This window comes from Triturus cristatus, chromosome 4_1 (genome assembly GCF_964204655.1).
Source record: "Triturus cristatus chromosome 4_1, aTriCri1.1, whole genome shotgun sequence".
NCBI lineage: Eukaryota > Metazoa > Chordata > Amphibia > Caudata > Salamandridae > Triturus > Triturus cristatus.
In genome coordinates, this window is record NC_140585.1 from 125,773,735 (window position 1) to 125,792,507 (window position 18,773).

At 40.8% G+C, this 18,773-nt stretch overlaps 1 long non-coding RNA gene across 1 annotated transcript in view; it reads right to left on the reverse strand.

The window, feature by feature from the left end:
- The window catches only part of LOC146847570 (uncharacterized), a 337,022-nt gene that overhangs the window by 43,975 nt on the left and 274,274 nt on the right, over nt 1-18,773 (reverse strand). Inside the window, exon 3 of the long non-coding RNA XR_014980712.1 lies at nt 12,145-12,285. This is a non-coding gene — a long non-coding RNA (uncharacterized LOC146847570). The remainder of the gene's footprint in view (nt 1-12,144; nt 12,286-18,773) is intronic.

Here is an 18,773-nt window from a genome sequence, read left to right on the forward strand (position 1 = left end):
TCTCGTGGAAAGACATAATCAGACCCTGAAAATTAGATTGTCCAAAATATGCAGGGAGAAAGGTGTCGACTGGGTAGTAGCATTACCAGTTGCACTCTTTTACATGAGAATGGTAGCACACTCTCGAACAGGGCTATCCCCGTATGAGGTGATCTTTGGCAGACCACCTAATATGTGGGGGACGCCTATACCACGTAAAATAACTGATATTGACTGTAATATGCTGACAGATTATTTGGCTTCCTTGATGTCTGCACTACAATCTTGTCGTTCACAGGTAGCTGCAGCTTTTCCTGACAACACTGAGGTGAAACCCCATGACGTAATTCCGGGGGATCTCGTTTTAGTGAGGAACTTTGATCGAAAGACTCAGCTGGATCCTAGGTGGAAGTCGCCTCAATTGGTCTTGCTCACCACAAGGACAGCCGTGAAGATCGAAGGCAGAAAAGGCTGGGTACATTCAAGTCATATCAAGAAATTTTATGGACTACCATCAGATATAAAAACTACACCTCGTGTGTCTTCACCCATTGACTCAAAACTTCCTTTGGTTGACTCAGGTAGTCACGAACATTATAAACTAAAACTCAGATCTAATCAGTCAGGAAATTTGATTGTTTAAGTCCTCTCCAAGGTGAAGCGGTTGAATTTGTCTCCGACATGTATCCCTTAGATCTGAATAGAGGAAAAACCCGAAAAATGTTGAAACAACATGCATACTGTAAATCACTGCGTAGTCATTGCACAGTGACGTTATTAATTTTGTTTTTCTTAAGTCTTTTAATAATTATTGCAAGTATATTTTTGCATATATATTATCCTATTTCTAGACACGTTTATAATATTACTGCTGAACATTCTTTTAGTGAATTACCTCCGCATGAATTGTCATACAGATTTGCGCTGCGCAATAACACTTTTATTAGTATGTTACATCATTCCCATCAGGTTAGCAATGCTACAAATTGTTGGATATGTGGCCGACTCCCTCCCTATCAGAACTATAAAGGAATTCTACCCCTTTTTCCATACCCGTTCACACACAACGGCTCCTGTGGAGCATGGTTTAGTTTACTTAATTCCCAAGATTCGAACTCCGCAGTTTATCAAGACAATGGGGTATGGGGAAATCTGAACTTAGTTTTACTTAAAGTCTGCCACCCCAACAAGGAGGGACTTCCCAAAAGAACAGGAACTGATCTAGAAAATGAAGTATATGGATTAGGTAACTTTACGCTTAATCTTATGATCCTAAATATCGAATCCGAAGCTACTCCAATTTTGCCCGCCATGGCAGTATTTCCAGTAAAAGGTGAATTATGTGTAAGAAAGAATGGTTCCATACATATGGGCAATAGTAGATGCACCACTGTAATAGAATTTAGTGATCAAGGCAAGTCGACATTTAGAGCTTCCCGCCATTCCTATTTTATATGTGGTCAGACGGCATATGTACGTTTGCCTCTAGATTGGGATGGTACCTGCTACATCGGATTCCTTTTGCCACCTGTTTTTCTAGCTCCTCCTGATTATCACAGAAATACTCATTTAGTACACAATAGAGAAAGGAGAGATCTCCCAATAGTCGATTACACTGAAACAGCATGGGAAAAATACACAGATTTCAATAAAGGTCTCTTTCCCTATATAGGTACCGTTACTAATAGTAAGCTGATACGTAGATTGACTAGAACCCTTGAAGCAGTAGTGAACGAAACTATTTCCGCCTTAGGCAATTTAACAGAAGAGCAGTCTGCTATGCGGATTGTTGTGCTTCAAAATCGTCTTGTCCTTGACGTCATCCTGGCCGATAGGGGCGGAGCTTGTAGGGTCATCGGATCAAGCTGCTGCGTATTCATACCAGAAAATTCGCCATCTGTATATAAAGCCATAACCCACCTTCATAAGATTGTAAGCCAGATACACCAGAATCCAGGCACCTGGACTTGGTCCGGTTGGTTTTGGAGCGTGTTATCAGCCTGGGGATGGAGAGTTCTATCCTTCCTAGGTATTGGCCTTCTCATACTATTCAGTTGCTCCTTATGCCTGCAATGTGGACCAGCGATTTGTGGTCTGTGTGCCACATCGTGCATTCCACATCAAGATTTTCATTCAAGATCCCGGAAGAAGAAAGAAGAACAAATGATGCTATATGAACAGATCAATGGATTAATGAAGATTGATATCTCTTGACGGGCAAGTAGGGGACAAGGAGGGAATGTGGAAATATGGATTTTTCTGGTCAATTATGTCCCCTATCTTGGACCCCAACGGTTCTATGTGCATGTTACAAGTACATGTATGTTCCCTCCAGTTCCAGTTATGAAGACGCAAATACATGTGCGTCCACCGTTAACATGTCCTCTTTTAGATCCGCCATGAATGAGCCGGATATTCCATTCCTAAGTACGAAAGGCCACCGCCTTTATATGGTTCACTTATGCCATTTTGCAGTTCAGACGAGTAGGCCCTGATTCTGTCATCAAGCTTTTCCTGCTTTCTACCTCTGAAGCTCCAGTCCGAGCCTGCATCTGTGACCATGAACTTTGTCTCATCCTCTGCGCGGCTCACGATGCCTGACATCAGCTTGCTGCCTGCCAAGAACTGTATTTCACCTTCGGAAATTATCTGCTCCGCTCCCTGCCCAATGCATTCCTGTCTAGTAGCTTAAGTAAACATTCTGCCAGCTACCGAGCAAAGGCCCGGCTTCTCTGTCTTTATGCAAGTAATTCATAGCCCTGTTACTATGGAAGATTCCTGCCCTCGCATCTAGTGTAGACACTTAGACGCTTGTACACGCACTAACAGTCAGTATAGTCAGTATAGAATAAGATTCTACTCCAAGAAGGCCTCTCTTTTGGATAACATAGTTCTTTAAACATAGGATGTTAGATATGATTTAGGATTAGGTTGACTTGACCCTGCAGACATCTGTCGCCACATGTAGAGCTAAATGTCAAGTCCCCTTCACCCCCTAGCTGCACGTCAATCACACGTCATACTGCTGCGCGCGCATCTCTGCAAAGTATTTCTGCTGACATTGCGAAATTATTTCATAGGTCCACCCATATGTAACATCACAACCAATGACGTTTCCTTGTTACTCCCAATTACGCCTCCTTCAGCTACGCATGTGAAATGTTATCTTTGCTATCAATTGTTACGCCTCTTGCATTTGCTTCGCTGTAATGCCTATTGTATAAAAGTTATTAATTATCAATAATGTATGTACTTCACTTCCTGAGCCTCCGTGGTGATGGAACCTGGAGTCCACGATTTCGAAATCGTCCATTGGAATAAAGCCCGTTCTTAACCTCTAATACCACGGATTCTGCCTCTTATTTATTGAGCTATTTTTTATTATGTTCTGTATCAAATTAAGTCCCGGTAATTACATTATTTACCACAAAGTGGGCGCGCACGCCACGAATGGCGTAAAGTAACTTAGCATTTAAAAAACCGTACAAATTCACTGAAAAAACCATAGGTTTCACACACGTTATAGTTAGGAATTAGCATTTAAAAAACCTTGCAAATTCAGTGAAAAAACCATAGGTTTCACACATGTTATAGTTAGCTGGAAATTTTACTGATAAAAAACCAATGAAATTCCCCCGTTATAGTTAGTGCAGGCAACTATAACTCACGCGACCGCAATCTTCTGCTGATGCTAATACTGTATTTAGACACTTATTTGCCCATGTCTTCTTCCATTAAATTTTAGCTATACATATATTACAAATATTTTTTTTTCATAAAGACACATATGTCATCAGCAGAGGATTGCGGTCGCGTGAGTTATAGTTGCCTGCACTAACTATAACGGGGGAATTTCATTGGTTTTTTATCAGTAAAATTTCCAGCTAACTATAACATGTGTGAAACCTATGGTTTTTTCACTGAATATATATATATATATATATATATATATATATATATATATATATATATATATATATATATATCTCGAATACTCCTCCGCTGTCCTTCGTTCAACGGCTATCCCAAAGGATGGACACAAACCCAAAATTGTGTGCAAAATTATTCCTTCTTTATTCCATATATCGCCATAACGCGTTTCGGCTCGCCCGAGCCTTGATCACATGACAATGGCATTTAGAGATTACTCCCCTTTTAAAGTGACAGTGCAGCAGTAATCATGATCACGTGACAAGCATGGCGCGCAACTTTGTCAATGAACATAAAGAAAAGCTTAACCAGAGTACAATCTAATACAAGACATTGGACTTGGTTTCTATGTTAACGATAATTAAAATATCTGTTTGTTTTTCTTTTCCGTTAAACATTGTTTGAAAAATCTCTGTAAAATACCGTCAATCTGTTCATGATTTAAATCATTTGCCTATGCTCATGAGGGTATATATATATGATATACCTGTGCAAACATTTGTTTGTATTCTGGTACGTGACTCATGGTACATAATTTAAAAGCAGAAATAATAAAATATATAAATATTATTTCTGTAAAAGTGCAACGTGCATACAAACCCAATGTGATTAAAAGATAATTTAAAATCTATATATTCGAATAATTCTTGTTTCAGTGATGGGTTGGACCCCTAAAGAAAATTGGAACTCATAATGATGTCCCCGTATATGTAGATAATATTTTTATGTGATAATATTATGAGCTAATGAGATCTATGTATAGAAGGTAGGATACTAACAATGCTGCAGATTTGTTATCATAGAAAATCATTAGATGATGTTGGTAAAATACCTTGGTTTATGTTACCATCAAGTAGCAATTATTTCTATTATGTGGGTAATTCTGAAATCTCGTTTAGACATTCAATATTTAGAAATTCAATATATATTACAATCTTCAATGCATAAACGAACAGTTGGATCGGACATGTAAATGAACCGACAGCACCGGTAAAGTGCGTAAGTGCCAGTGCAATATAGTGTGTGCAAAAAATTTTTTTGCCAATAAATAGTTAAAAAGGAATTTTAGACCTTTAAAATTATATCTATTGACCTATCTATGTTATCTTACATTCAGATAGGTACCACTGAAGATGAATCTATTCTAACAGCTTACATACCATGAAGTTAGAATCATCAGGTATTGTTAAAAGCATATAAAAAATGAATAAATAGTAAAATATCATTTTTATAAATATATATATATATATACAAAGAATTTGAATAAAACTTGATATAACCAATGATTAAAATTCAACGATTAACAGTTTATACAGCATTGTTGTAAAGATGACAAGATCTACCTGGTGTGTGTGGTTGTTTTGATGCTCTCTCTAATAACAATCAGATTTTGCTAAATCAAATTATACTAGACATGTGTAAAGATCTTCTGTAGCATTGAGCCCAGCTGGATGCTTCGTGTCCATTTGTAAAATGTACTGTGTTTCTAATTTTCTTAATTTGTTCTCACGGTCTCCACCTCTCCTATTGGGTGCTATTGAGTCAATGACATAATATTGGAGGAGGTGGTTGTCAGATTTGTGTTTTTCTCTGAAGTGCCTTGCAACGGGGTATGTGTTGTCCTGATTAGTGATAGCCCTTAAATGTTGAAGGATACGTTTAAAAACAGGTAATTTTGTGCTGCCTATATATTGCAGGTTGCATGGACACGAAAGGACATACACAGCATATTCTGTTTTACATGTTAGAAATTTAGTGATAGTGTGGTTGTAATCACTAAAAGGGGTTCTGTATGTACTGGTATTTACTCCTTGATTGCATGCCTTACACGTTTTACATCTAAAAAATCCTTTGACTGATTGCATCCAACTACTGTTGCTAATCACTTCAGGACTGGTATGCACTAATGTGTCTCTCATTGAGGGCGATTTGCTATAAGTAATGGACACCCTCTGCGGTAGCAGGGGTCCTATTACTGGGTCACTAAGTGCCAATGGCCAATTTCGTTGTAAGATTTTATTGAGACTCTTGTGTTGTTGACTGTACTGTATTATCAGTCTGAATTCCTCTTTGGCGTTTGTATTATCCAAAGTGTCCTGAGATACATAGTTGGAGTTGACTTTTCTAGAATTGTCAGCCAGTGTCTTATCCACTTTTTAATATATATATATATATATATATATATATATATATATATATATATATATATATATATATATATATATATATATATATATATATATATATATATATATATATATATATATATATATATATATATATATACATATATATTATATACATAACCTACTGGCGGTTGCCAGAAGGTAGTTATAGTTAGGACCTATTATCCATAGAAAAAGTGTTTTTTGATTTGCCAATATCTTTGTCGCTGGTTGACGAATCTTCGTGAAATTTTCAAAACTAATGGCCCGCTCCGGTCAGCTCCTGTCTTGACAGTTTGAGGGTGATTCGTCAAGCAGGGGCTGAGAAAAAATGGGGGTGCCAAAACACGTTTTCCCCTATGTTACTTTCCATAGGAATTTTGGAACAGGCTACAGCCCGAACTGCTGAATGGAATTACATCAAATTTAGCAAAAAGGTAGCTCTTGGTTCAGAAAGCACTCTTTTTTTTAAATGGTATAAATCCGTTCAGTAGCTGCTGAGAAATTAAGAAAATTAAAATATTGATATCTGAGCACCGAGGAGGGTTCGCGAACCCTCCCGAGCATGAGCTTCATTTTGATTGGCTGCCAACACTCCAAACTAGGATGTGTTGGCAGCCATCTTGTGACTCCATAACCGAGTCAGAAGAAAACAGTGAAAAAAAGTTTAAAAAACAAGAAAAGGGGCAGGGTAAAAAACCCTGACCCCCTACGCCTGCTCAGGGGGTCCCACAAGGACCACCAGGGCCACAAAAACATTTTTTTTTAAAAATCAGCTGAATTTGCACTGCGTGCACGAATCCGGCCGGGAAAAACAAAAAAAATGAAGCGCGGACTCCCGTGCTTCGTTTTTGAAAGCCTCTGGGTGGGCCAGGTCCCAGGGGCAATGCTGTTTTATGTAGCGGGGGCTACAAACACATAAAGGAGGCCATGCCCCGGAGGATGGGGTCCACGGGGGTCAAAATCGGCCAAAAGAGGTGAGTAAATGGGAGTGTGATTGATTCTTTGCATGACTGTCTACCTGTGTGACTCTATAGGTGAGTGGTGGTGTGTAAGTGTCTGTATAGGTGTATGAGTGCATATGATAGTGCTATATTGATGAGTGACTGCATGTATGAGTGACTGTATGGGTGAATGAGTGGATGTGTATGTAGACCTAGGAATCAGTAAGTGGGTATGTATTAACTGGTTTTGGTGTGTCTATGGTTTTGAAAATGGTAGTCTGTATTTTAGAGTGGGTGTATCAAAGGTTAAATTAGGGTGTGAGGAGGTGCATCAGATTAACACGTGGATGATGTCATCAGTGATGTCATCAGTGATGTCATTTGAGATGTCATCAGTGATGTCACTGACCATGTCATGAGTGATGTAATATGTGACGTCCTCGGCAATTCATTGAGTGGGCATGAGTTATAGTTAGCTCAACTAAATATATTGGCCGAATTTCTCTGGTTTTGTATGAGTGAAATGTCCAACTAACTATAATGTCCCTGAAACCTGTGGTTTTTTCAATGAATTTCAAAGGGTTTTTATATGCTAATTTCTTACTATAACATCCCTGAAACCTTTTTTTTTCAGTGATTCTCAAAGGTATTTTAAATGCTAATTTCTAATTATAATGTCCCAGAAACCTATGTTTTTTCAGTGAATTTCAAAGGTTTTTTAAATGCTAATTTCTTTTTTAGTTTTGAAAAATGTAAAGTTTATTGAAGAAAAAGGAGTAAGGGAAGGGGAAAACATACAAGGTACATTATTTTTTAAAATTTGAAACATACATAACTGAGAAACCTTATAACAGTATATAGAAAAAAGATAAATATATAATATAAGTCTGGTCCAATGACTAAGAATAAAAAAATATAGTGAAAATATTTAAAAAGGCAGCAATAAAAGCATAGATAAAGTGGAATGCCAAGGAGGTTTCGACATGTCTTGGTCGGAGATATTACGTACATGGGAAAGCTTAGCATGACAATCAATAAAACTTGTAACTGGAGACCATAGAAGTGAACATTTGAGAGCTAAGGAAATTGGGAACATATAAACTGTATCCAACCTGTGATTATAACATTTGACATACCACCAAGCTTGGAAAGATAGGTCAGACAAATTCTTCCAGTGTTTGGTAATCTGCTGAAATGCTACTCCTAGAAGCAAATCCAAAATCTGCAGAGGTAAAGGACAGCTCAACCAATCCTCAGAGTGGGAGCCTAAAAAAATGTTGACAAATGAAAAGGGGACTATATGATGAAAAATGCGGGTGATTTGTTTCCAGATCTATCTCCAGAAATCTTGTGCGAAAGGGCAGAAAAAAAGTAAATGTTTTGAGTCAACATCTGTGGGGGAGCATGACCAACAAGTGTCAGGGAGATCAGCATGAACCTTATGCAGAAGTGAAGAGGAAAGGAGTAATTTATTGTATATGAAAAAGAGTGTTTGAGTAGTATTAGCAGCTCTGGATGTTTTCCTAATTTTAAGCCAAATATTGTTCCATACTTGAACGGGCCAATCAACCTGAAGGTCTCGTTCCCAATCCAATTCTTTCTTAGTTTTGTCTCTAACAAGGGTTAACTTACGCAGAAATTTATAAATGGCTGAGGCTTTAGGTCCTGAACTTAAGAAAGTTTGAGAGGTAGAAGAGGGAGTATTCGTTTGACTTAAGGATGGGATGGAATTCTGAACTACTAAATGCAAAGCTTGTTGTAGCAAAAGATACTTATTAGAAAATGAAGTAGTAAAATTAAATATAGGTTTAGCTTGAGAAAAGGGTATCATTTTATCATTCTGAAATAGCTGATGAACCCAAATGAGGCCTTTTTGTCTCCATGACTTCCAATAAATGGGTTTGTTTTTACCCAATATGTGGTGATTATGCCAAATTGAGGACTGAAGAAAAGAAGTTTTAGAGGAGCTCTCCAATAAAAGTGGATATAATAATGTATGTGTGAGCTTAAGAATAGGAGTAGGTAACGTCTGAGGTTTCCGGGTGAAAGAAAGGTATTCTAAAAAGGAAAAAGGAACGATAAATGACTGTTCGAGTGTCACCCAGAGAGGGGAAGATGAGGAAGGGTTGGTAAGCCAATGAGATGACTGATGAAGATTAAAAGCTTTATGGTAAGTAGGGAAATTGGGAAAGTTAACCCCACCTTCCGTTTTAGGTCGACTAAGTTTTGTTAAAGACATACATGCTTTTTTCTTATTCCACAGAAAAGACAACAACAAGGAGTTAATCTTTTTGAAGTATTTTTGGGGTATAACTGGAATATTAGAAATAGTAAATAAAACAATTGGGGATAACATCATTTTGATGGTATCAAGCCTCCCCCACCAGGATAGGTATAGGGGATGCCATCTGTCAGTAAGGTAAGACATTTTTTAACAGCATTTGTCCAAGTTAATGGAGATTGATGTGTGAATCGAAGGGGAGAAATAAATTCCTAGGTATTTTATATGATTAGTATTCCAAGTAAAATTGGTAGTTTTAAAGTCTTCTTTAAAGGTAAACTTTGGTAAGGGTAGGATTTCGCATTTGTCATTGTTGAATTTATAACCAGATACGGAAGAATAGGACTGAGTTTCAGATAAAAAAGCAGGTAAAGAATTTGTGGGATTAGACATGAACAATAAGATATCATCAGCATATGCTGCCAATTTGACTTGTATATTACCATGGTTGAATCCCTGAAAATCAGGATTTTGACGAAGTCTGCACAAAAAAGTTCTAAGGCTAAACTAAACTGAAAGGGAGATAAAGGGCAACCCTGACGGACACCTCTACCCAAATTAAAGTAGGAAGAGGTAAAACCATTAACAAATATAGCAGCTCTAGGATTTAAGTATAGGAGAGAAATTAAAGAAATAATTTTAGGGCCAAACCATTTCAGTGAGGAAAATATGAAAGGCCAATAGACTCTGTCAAAGGCTTTTTCTGCATCTAATGCTATGACAGCCAAAGATTCAGAAGAATGAGAGGATTTTGAAAGAATATCAAAGAATAGACGAGTATTGTCAGTAAGAAAATGACCTTTCACAAATCCTAATTGTTCTTTACCTAGAAGATCCGGAAGTAGGGATTCTAATCGCAGGGCCAGGGATTTTGAAAGAATTTTGTAATCAAAGTTCACCAAAGAAATGGGTCTATAATCTTTGCAAAAACTGGGGTCTTTTATGAGGCAAATGAGAGCTTCTAAAAAGGAACCTGAAGTAGTGCCAGAATGTAAAAAGGAGGTCAAAAGTTTATGTAATTTGGGGAATAAAAGATTGGAAAAGTGGGAAAAAAATTAAATAGTGAAACCTTCAGGGCCTGGAGCCTTATCTTTCTTAAGGATAGACAAGGCGTTATGCAGTTCTTTTGTTGAGACATCTAATTCCAATGATTGGAAATCTAAGAGAAGATCAGGAGGTTTGGTAATAGGAGAGAAGTATTCTGTGATAGATTCGTATGCAGGATTGGTCTCTGGTGTATAAAGAGAGTTGTAAAATGTGTGGAATTCTTGCAAAATTTCGGAGTCTTTAAACTTGGGCTGCTGCTGAGCATCAAGAATTGACTCAATAGTGAATTCGTTTTTTTTTACTTTGAGGTAATTTGCCAATAATTTGCCTGATTTATTGTTACGACTATAGAACTTGGCACTAGATTTAAGCAAATACAGAGTAGCTTCTTTATTACATTTGAGTTTGGCCGCTATTAGAGTTTCTAAGCAATCTTTTGATTTAGATGTGTAATAGGCATGTTCTAGAGATTTTATTCTAGTGAAAAGATCCGTGGCGTATTTCCTAGCCCTATGACATTTTTTGGGGACATGTGAAATAATAAAGTCATGTGCAGCTGCCTTGAAGGCATCCCATACAACAGAAAAATGAAGAGTGTCCGAGTCGTTAAAAGAGAAATATTCCTTAAAAAAAGAAGTAAAGATAGGATCAAGTAGAAGGGAGTTAATAAAGCGCCAACGTCTAGGGTCAGAAGACTTATGGAGAATGACTGAGGCAACAGAGACTGGGGCATGGTCAGATGTTAGGATGGAACCAATATCTGAAGAAATTAGAGATTGAGAAAGGGCATGAGACATGAAATATAATCAATACGTGATTGTGTATGGTGTACTGGAGAGAAAAAAGTGTATTCCCTCAAGGAGGGATTGCATAATCTCCGGGCATCAACTGAATGTCTGTGCTGAAAAGAATGTAAAAATGCTTTGTGAGGTTTGGAGGGTATGAACGAGGATAGGGAGTTGCGGTCAATGAAGGGATCTACAATTTGGTAACAGTCACCAGCTAAAATCAAATTATCATGAGGGAGCTGCATTAATTTTTCTGCTAGATGGGACCAAAAAAGGAAATCACATGTAGTCGGAGCATATACATTAAATAAAGAAAGAGAGGTTTTCCCAATCAACAGGTTTGTAAGCAACCAGCGACCAATATCGTCAATTTCCTGAGAGACAAGTTTAGCTTTTAGCGATTTGTGACATAGTGTAATAACGCCATTACATTTACCATCACCAGGAGAAAAGAAAACCTTTCCAACCCAGTCTTTTTTTAGCTTCAGGGATTCATATTCAGTGAGGTGTGTTTCTTGAATCATGACTATGTCAGCCTTCAATTTAGACAAATGAGATAATACACATTGCCTTTTAATCGGAGAATGTAAACCTCGGACATTCTAAGTAACAACATTTAAAGTCATCTAAAAGTGATTGAGAAATCTAGCAAAATAGGACCAGATAAAAACAGTAACCTTAAAACAAAGTACCCATGAATGACTGCAGATAACTGTATACTAAGTTTGAAGATATTGAAAATCAAAAACAATGGAGAGAAATTGTTGAAGAAAGAGAGAAGAAAAGAATAAAAGTATGAAAAGAGAGATAGATGATATAATAGTACATAAGGAAACGGAATGAGAAATAATACAAGAAAAGAAATGAGTACTGTGAAATATGGTGTGATTAAATAAAAGGTTGCAGGCTAGGATGAGAAAACAAAAGGGACATCCAAGAAGGAAGTAAAAGAAGAGATCAAAGACGAAAAGGAAAGAAACAGAAAGAAGAAATAGAGGAAGATAACATACCTACAAATATCGACCAAGGATGGGGAGGAGGGGTGAAACCACATGGAACAAATGACATGGCCAAAGTCGACGGAACGAAGGGCGGGGAGGAATCACGCCATTAAAAGACAAAACAACTGTGAGCGTCAGACATCCACAGATCTAAAAACAAGGATAAAACAGAATCAATGAAATAAAAAATAAAAGTTATCATAACAAAATACACATTTAATCAATTCACCTAGGCAACAACACATTATAACAGAGAACTTCAAACAATAGGAGAAAACATAAACAACCAAGGACCAAGAAGGTCCTAAAACTCTAATAAAATTAAGAATTATTTGAAGATGAGGCTTCCGTAAAATCCATGTTCTCCAACTTGCATGAATTGATGAAGCTCTGTAGTCTTACTGGATCCTCGTAGGTAGTCGTTCTATTTTTGTAGGTGACCTTAAATAGGCAGGAATGAAAGAATCCATAATGAGCTCCCAGAAAGCGTGGAAAAGGGCTCATATTTAGAAATGCCTTATGTCTGTTAGCTGTAGCTTTAGCATAATCCTGTGAAAAGAACAAGGTCGAGCCAGAACATGTTATGCGTCGAGATGCTTTGGCAATAAGTCAGTGTATTCAAGGAAATACAATATGACACCTCTTGGTCTCTGTGATGAAGAAGCAGTGGATGGTAATCGTCCCAGTCTATGAGCGTGTTGAATATTTAGAATGGGGTCCTCCGGCAGATGGAGCAGCTTAGGGAGAAAGGATCTGAAAAATGCGAGGGGATCTTGACCCTCAACCCCATCTGGAAGGTCATAAATACGTAGGTTATTCCTCCTGTTGCGAATTTCGAGGTCTTCAACCTGTTTCTGGAGGATGGATACTTGAGATTGGAGTGCATTGACTTTAGTATCCGTGATCCCAAGAGAGGACATGTGACGCTCAACTGCTGAGATTCTCTCATCCATTAGGGACCAGTTGTCAGTGAGGAATTGTAACTTAGTGTTGGTTTCTTCAATAAAGGGACGAAGGGCTCGTATTTCTTCCAGCCATATCTCCAATGAAACAGGGGAGAAAGATTTTGGTGGAGACGGAGGATCTTTTTTAACACGTTTTACACTAGTCTTTCCTGCCGCTGAAGAAACATTAATTGTTCGGTTAGGACTTTTTGTTAGGGAAGATGCGGAGTCTTTCATCTTGGAGAATTCAGTGAAAATCCTTGAATTTTTAGTGAAGGATTGCTTGGAATGCGAAGAGAGGGGCTCCGATCTCCTATGTCTCCCCATGAAATACCAAGTGCTTGTTAGTGTAAGCACCACGACCGGACTGAAAAGTGAAAAATTCAAATATGGGATAAGAATTACTAAGGGTTTCCGTCCAGTGAGAGCATTGTAGGCAGATGTGGATAACAGTTGTCAGCGCTATGTGGCAAAAACATAGTGCATTCTGTGAGGAAAATACGGGAGGAGCTGAAATAAAACGGCGGTAGTCGATTTATTACACTGGGTTCAAAAACGTCTTCATCTGGTAGCAGGTTAATATCGTCTACAAAAATAGCAGGCGAACAGAAACTGTCCCATACTGAAGAGAGAGACTATGTATCACTGGTACCAAAAGTGCTAAAAGACAGAAATGCGGGTTGTTTTATAGTTTTCCTAATGGAAGCACAACGCCGTGAATGAACGCATAAGCATAAAATGGCGGACGTAGTGTTTCCACACCATTAATGTCGACACCCTCAGGGGAAGGCAGAGTTCCAAAATAAATAAAAAATCAGAGTTACCAGGAATCCTAGTCCAATGAGTTCATAATCAGCACTGAAAATTAGCAGTTCACAGCATTACGGGGCAAAGTAACATCTCACGCTGTGAGGAAAATGCGGAGCAGAAGAACGCAAAATGGCTGCCGTAACTTTACTGCAAGGGGACTGGAACCAACTTTGTAGAGGAGCAGGTATGAAGAGCTGAAACCAGAAGCGCTGGGGATTACAACATACTGCAAATATCTTCCGACGCTCTCAGCACTCTTCTAATAACATTGAGGTGGTGAGATAGCGCAAAACCACCGCGTCGCTCCGAGGAGTCTCACTCGGGTGCTGCCATGTTCCTTGGGCATCAAGCGACGCCCCCCTAAATGCTACTTTCTAACTATGCCTACAGAGGTAGGACATGTGCAGAAAAAGGAAGAAAGGTGCAGAAAGAAGCAAGAGATATGCAGAAAGAACCAGCAAAGGTGCAGAAATTGGCCTTGTTGCAAAGTCATCCGGCGCCCACAACTTTTTGCTGACTGGTACTGGTGGTAATTGACTCTGACTAACCAGGCCCAGAGCCAGTGCTATGCTGAAAAACACTTAGAATAAAGTGAAATCTCCTACATACACTAGGGTACACTATGGGTTGGGGTATCCCTGTGATTGGCATGCCCTCCCCTTTAAGGCCCTAGTACATAATAGGGCAGAGGCATTAAAACTACCTCTAACTCAGAGGTGCAGAATAAGGCAAGAGAAGTGCAGAACGAAGCAAGAGAGGTGCCAAAAGAGGCAAGAGAGGGGCAGAAAGAAGCAAGTGAAGTGCAGAAAGAGGCAAGAGAGGTTCACAAAGAGGCATGAGAGTTACAGAAAGAGGCATGAGGGGTGCAGAAAGAAGGAAGAGAAGTACAGAAAGAGGCAAGAGAATTGCTGAAAGAAGCAACAGGGGTGTAGAGAAAAGCAAGAGAAGTGCATAAAGAGGCAAGAAAGGTGCAGAAAAAGAAAAGAGGGGTATAGAAAGAGGCAAGGGGGTGCAGAAAGAAGCAAGAGCAGTGCAGAATGAACCAACAGAGGTGCAAAAGGCGTGCAGAAAGAGGTAGGAGAGGTACACGAAGAGGCAAGAGAAGTGCAGATAGAAGCAACAAAGCTGCAAAAAGAGGCTAGAGGGGTACAGAAAGAGGAAGAGAAGTGCAAAAAAGAAGCAACAGAGGTGCAGAAGGAGGCAAGAGAAGTGCAGAAAGAGGCAAGAAAGTTGTAGAAACAGGCAAAAGAGGTGCAGAAAAAAGAAAGAGCAGTGCAGAAAGAACCAACAGAGGTGCAGAAGGAGGCAAGAGGGGTGCAGAAAGAGGCAGGAGGGGTGCACAAATTTGCAAGAGAGTTGCAGAAAGAAGCAAGAGCAGTGCAGTAAGAAACAACAGGGGTACAGTAGGAGGCAAGAGGAGAGCAGAAAGATGCAAGAGCAGTGCAGAAAGAACCATGAGACGTGCAGGTAAAGGGAAGAAGGGTGCAGAAAGAGGCATGAGGGGTTCAGAAAGAAGGAAGAGAAGTGCAGAAAGAAGCAACGGAGGTACTGAAGGAAGCACAAAGGGTGCAGAAAGAGGCAAGAGAAGTGCAGAAAGAAGCAACAGAGGTACAGAAATAGGCAAGAGTGGTGCACAGAAAGAAGTACGTGAGGTACAGAAAGAGGCAAGAGAGGTGTAGAAAGAGGCAAGAGAGGTGCAGAAACAGGCAAGAGAAGTGCAGAAAGAGGCAAGAGAATTGCTGAAAGAAGCAACAGATGGGTAAAAAGAAGCAAGAAAAGTGCAGAAAGAGGCAAGTGAGATGTAGAAAGAGGCAACAGAGGTGCAGAAAGAGGGAAGACGAGTGCAGAAAGAGACAACAGGAGTGCATAAAGAAACAAGACAGGTGCAGAAAGAAGCATAGGATGTGCAGAATGAAGCAACATGGGTGCAGAAAGATTCAAGAGAAGTGCAGAAAGAAGCAACAGAGGTGCAGAAAAAGAGCAAGAGAGTTGCAGAAACAGGCAAAGAGATGCAAAAAAGGGAACAGGGGTGCACAAAAAGCAAGTGAGGGGCAGAAAGAAGCAAAAGGGGTGCAGAAAGTAGAAGAGATGTACAGAAACAGGCACGAGAAGTGCAGAAAAAGAAAGAAAGGTGCAGAAAGAAGCAACAACACCCACATTTAGCAATAACTAACAGATGACCATTCTAGGTTTGCAAAGGACCTTCCACCACGCTGTCACACTTTTTGCTGCATTTTTGGTAACGTTTGAGCCTTTGGAGCTAGAAACTAGGCTTTTTTTTGTTCAAATCTGCAGATTAGGCAGCAGATGATGGATTATGTGGCTAATGCGGAAAATATATAATTGTGCGAAAGTCGGTGCTGCCAAACAGTCGCACAATTCCAGTGCCCCTGCTCATACTTCTGACTAGGTCCAGAAGTGCTCCTCAGTGATTCCGTCTTTTTTTGTCTCATTGACTTCACAATTTAGCTTCTATGGAAATGAGGAAGATGAAACCTGAGGTTACCACTCCTCAACACAGACTACCATACCACATAATTACTCTCATACCACATAATCCCACTCCACATAATTCCTATACACTAAATACCACATACTTTCTATCCACATAAGTTTACTGCACAACATACCACATAATTGCACTACACACAAAGTACACCCACTCCACTCCAAAAAACATTAGTAAAAAACTTTTTGATTTACAACGCCGATAGCTCTAACTCTTGCAAATGCGAGACCTATTACATTACAAATGCTTCTTTAACTGGTAGTCGCATTTGCAGAGTGGTGGAGAAATGGGAATTCCGCTGAGCAGGACTTACAGGAGGTACCAGGAGGGATTCTTAGCCCCAAAGTCACTCAGGAGTATAGTGGACTTCATCCCCAACCAGTACTGTGCCAGGAGGCGCGTTTGCAGAGTGGTGGAGAGAGGGGGGCGTGGCCTCCGTAGACCTCTTAGCAAATCCACTGTGTGGGACTTAGTGGCAGTAACAGAAGAAGTAGTTGGCCCCCAAGGACAACCTTGTAGGCCAACTACCCCTCCTATTACCTCCAGTAAGTCCCACACAGCACCACTGCTAAGTTCTCATAGCAGGCCATGCCCCCTTTCCCCACCACTCTGCAAACGCACTCCCTGACACGCTCTTGGAAGTGGATTAAAGTCCACTTTGCTGCTGGGAGTCCTTAGGGGACAACAAGCCTACCTGATACCTCCAGTATGCCCCAGATAGTGGGTTTGCTGATCGGTGGACACAGGCCACGCCCTCTTTGTCCACCACTCTGCAAACAGGCCTCCTGTCACGCTCTTGGTTGGGGGATGAAATCCCCTTGCCTCCTGAGGGTCCCTAGGGGCCAACTAGCCCATCAGGTACCTCCAGTAAGCCCCACACAGCTGGATTGCTGAGAGTGGTCTGAAGCCATGCCCCCTTTTTACACCACTCTGCAAACGCACCGCCTGGCGCACTGCTGCTTGGGGGATGACGTCCACTTGTTTCCTGAGTTCCTCAGGAAACAAAAGGACCTCATTGCCCCACCAGCAGTACCCCAAGAGGCGCATCTGTGAAGTGGTGTAAAAAGGGGCGTGGCCTCGGACCACCTCTCGGCAATCCACCGTGTGGGGCTTACTGGAGGTTTTTGGTGGACTAGTTGGCCCCCAGGGACCCTCACTAGCAACAGGGACTTAATCCCCCAAAGCAGTGTGCGCTAGGAGGCGCGTTTACAGAGTCATGCAGAGAGGGGGTTGGGCCTCCGGCAAGTTGCCAGTTTATTTTTTCAATTTTTTTTATGTTATGGGTGGGGGGCTGAAAATTTCTGGAGAGTGGCCGCAAGGCCCCCCTCCAAAGGCCAATTATGGTCTCGGGGACCCCATTCCCTGGGGCTTGGCCAGTCTTCTGTTAAAACATTTTTTTTAAGGGGGGGCCGTGTGGCCCTCCTCCTCAGGCCAATTATAGCCCTGGGGACCCCATCCCCCGGGGCCGGCCTTCCATTTAAAAAAAATATATATTTTAATTAAAGTGGAGAGGGGCTGGGTGGCCCCCCTCCCAGGCCACTGAACATAATTAAGATTGCCCCAGGGAGGTGGCAGTCCCTGGGGCAGCATGGGGGGGGCAGGAGCCCCGCATGCATTCTTTCAAACAAGCCCCGGAAAGGTGGGGGTCCCCGGGGCTGGGGGGGGGGGAGTGTGCCCTCCGCATATTATTTCAAAAGCCCCAGGGAGGTTTCGGTCCCCAGGGCTGCAGGGGCCTGCGTGGCCCCTGCATACATTATAAATATTGCCCCTGGGACCTGGCCCACCCGGGGGCCTAAGTACAACGAAGTGCTTGTTTTTTTGTTTTTTTTCTCTGCTGGATTACGGATGATTTTTGGGGGGTTTTTTAAGTGCTTTTTTTGGGCCTGTGGGACCTTGTAAGCAGGTCTAGGGGGCCAGGGTATTTCTACCTTGCCCCCTTTTCTTGTTTTTATACATTTTGTTTACTGTTTTCTTATGACTTGGCTCAGTCACCGTCGGTGCTTGAACGAGTCACCAAGACTTCGAAGAGTCACGAGTTATAGAACTCTTTTGAGCTCTTTTCACCATATTGGATTGAAAACGGCAACAACGTGAAACTTTGAAACCAGATCCTTCGCCTTCTACTTTTTAGTCAGTTCAGTTTGAAAAACACGAGACCCCGAAAATGGAGGCAGCCAGTGTGTGCAGGAGCTGTGAGGATTAACCGCACCCCACAACTGTACAGCCCTGAACCCCACTCTGAGCTGAGCTGCACCCACTGAGTCCGCACTGAGATGCACCCAGGCCCGGCTGCAGGAATTTTTATTTGGGTGGGCCAAGGGTGCATTTGGGTGGGCCACTGCGGGCTCGATTTGTCTCTTATATGTCTGGGCAGG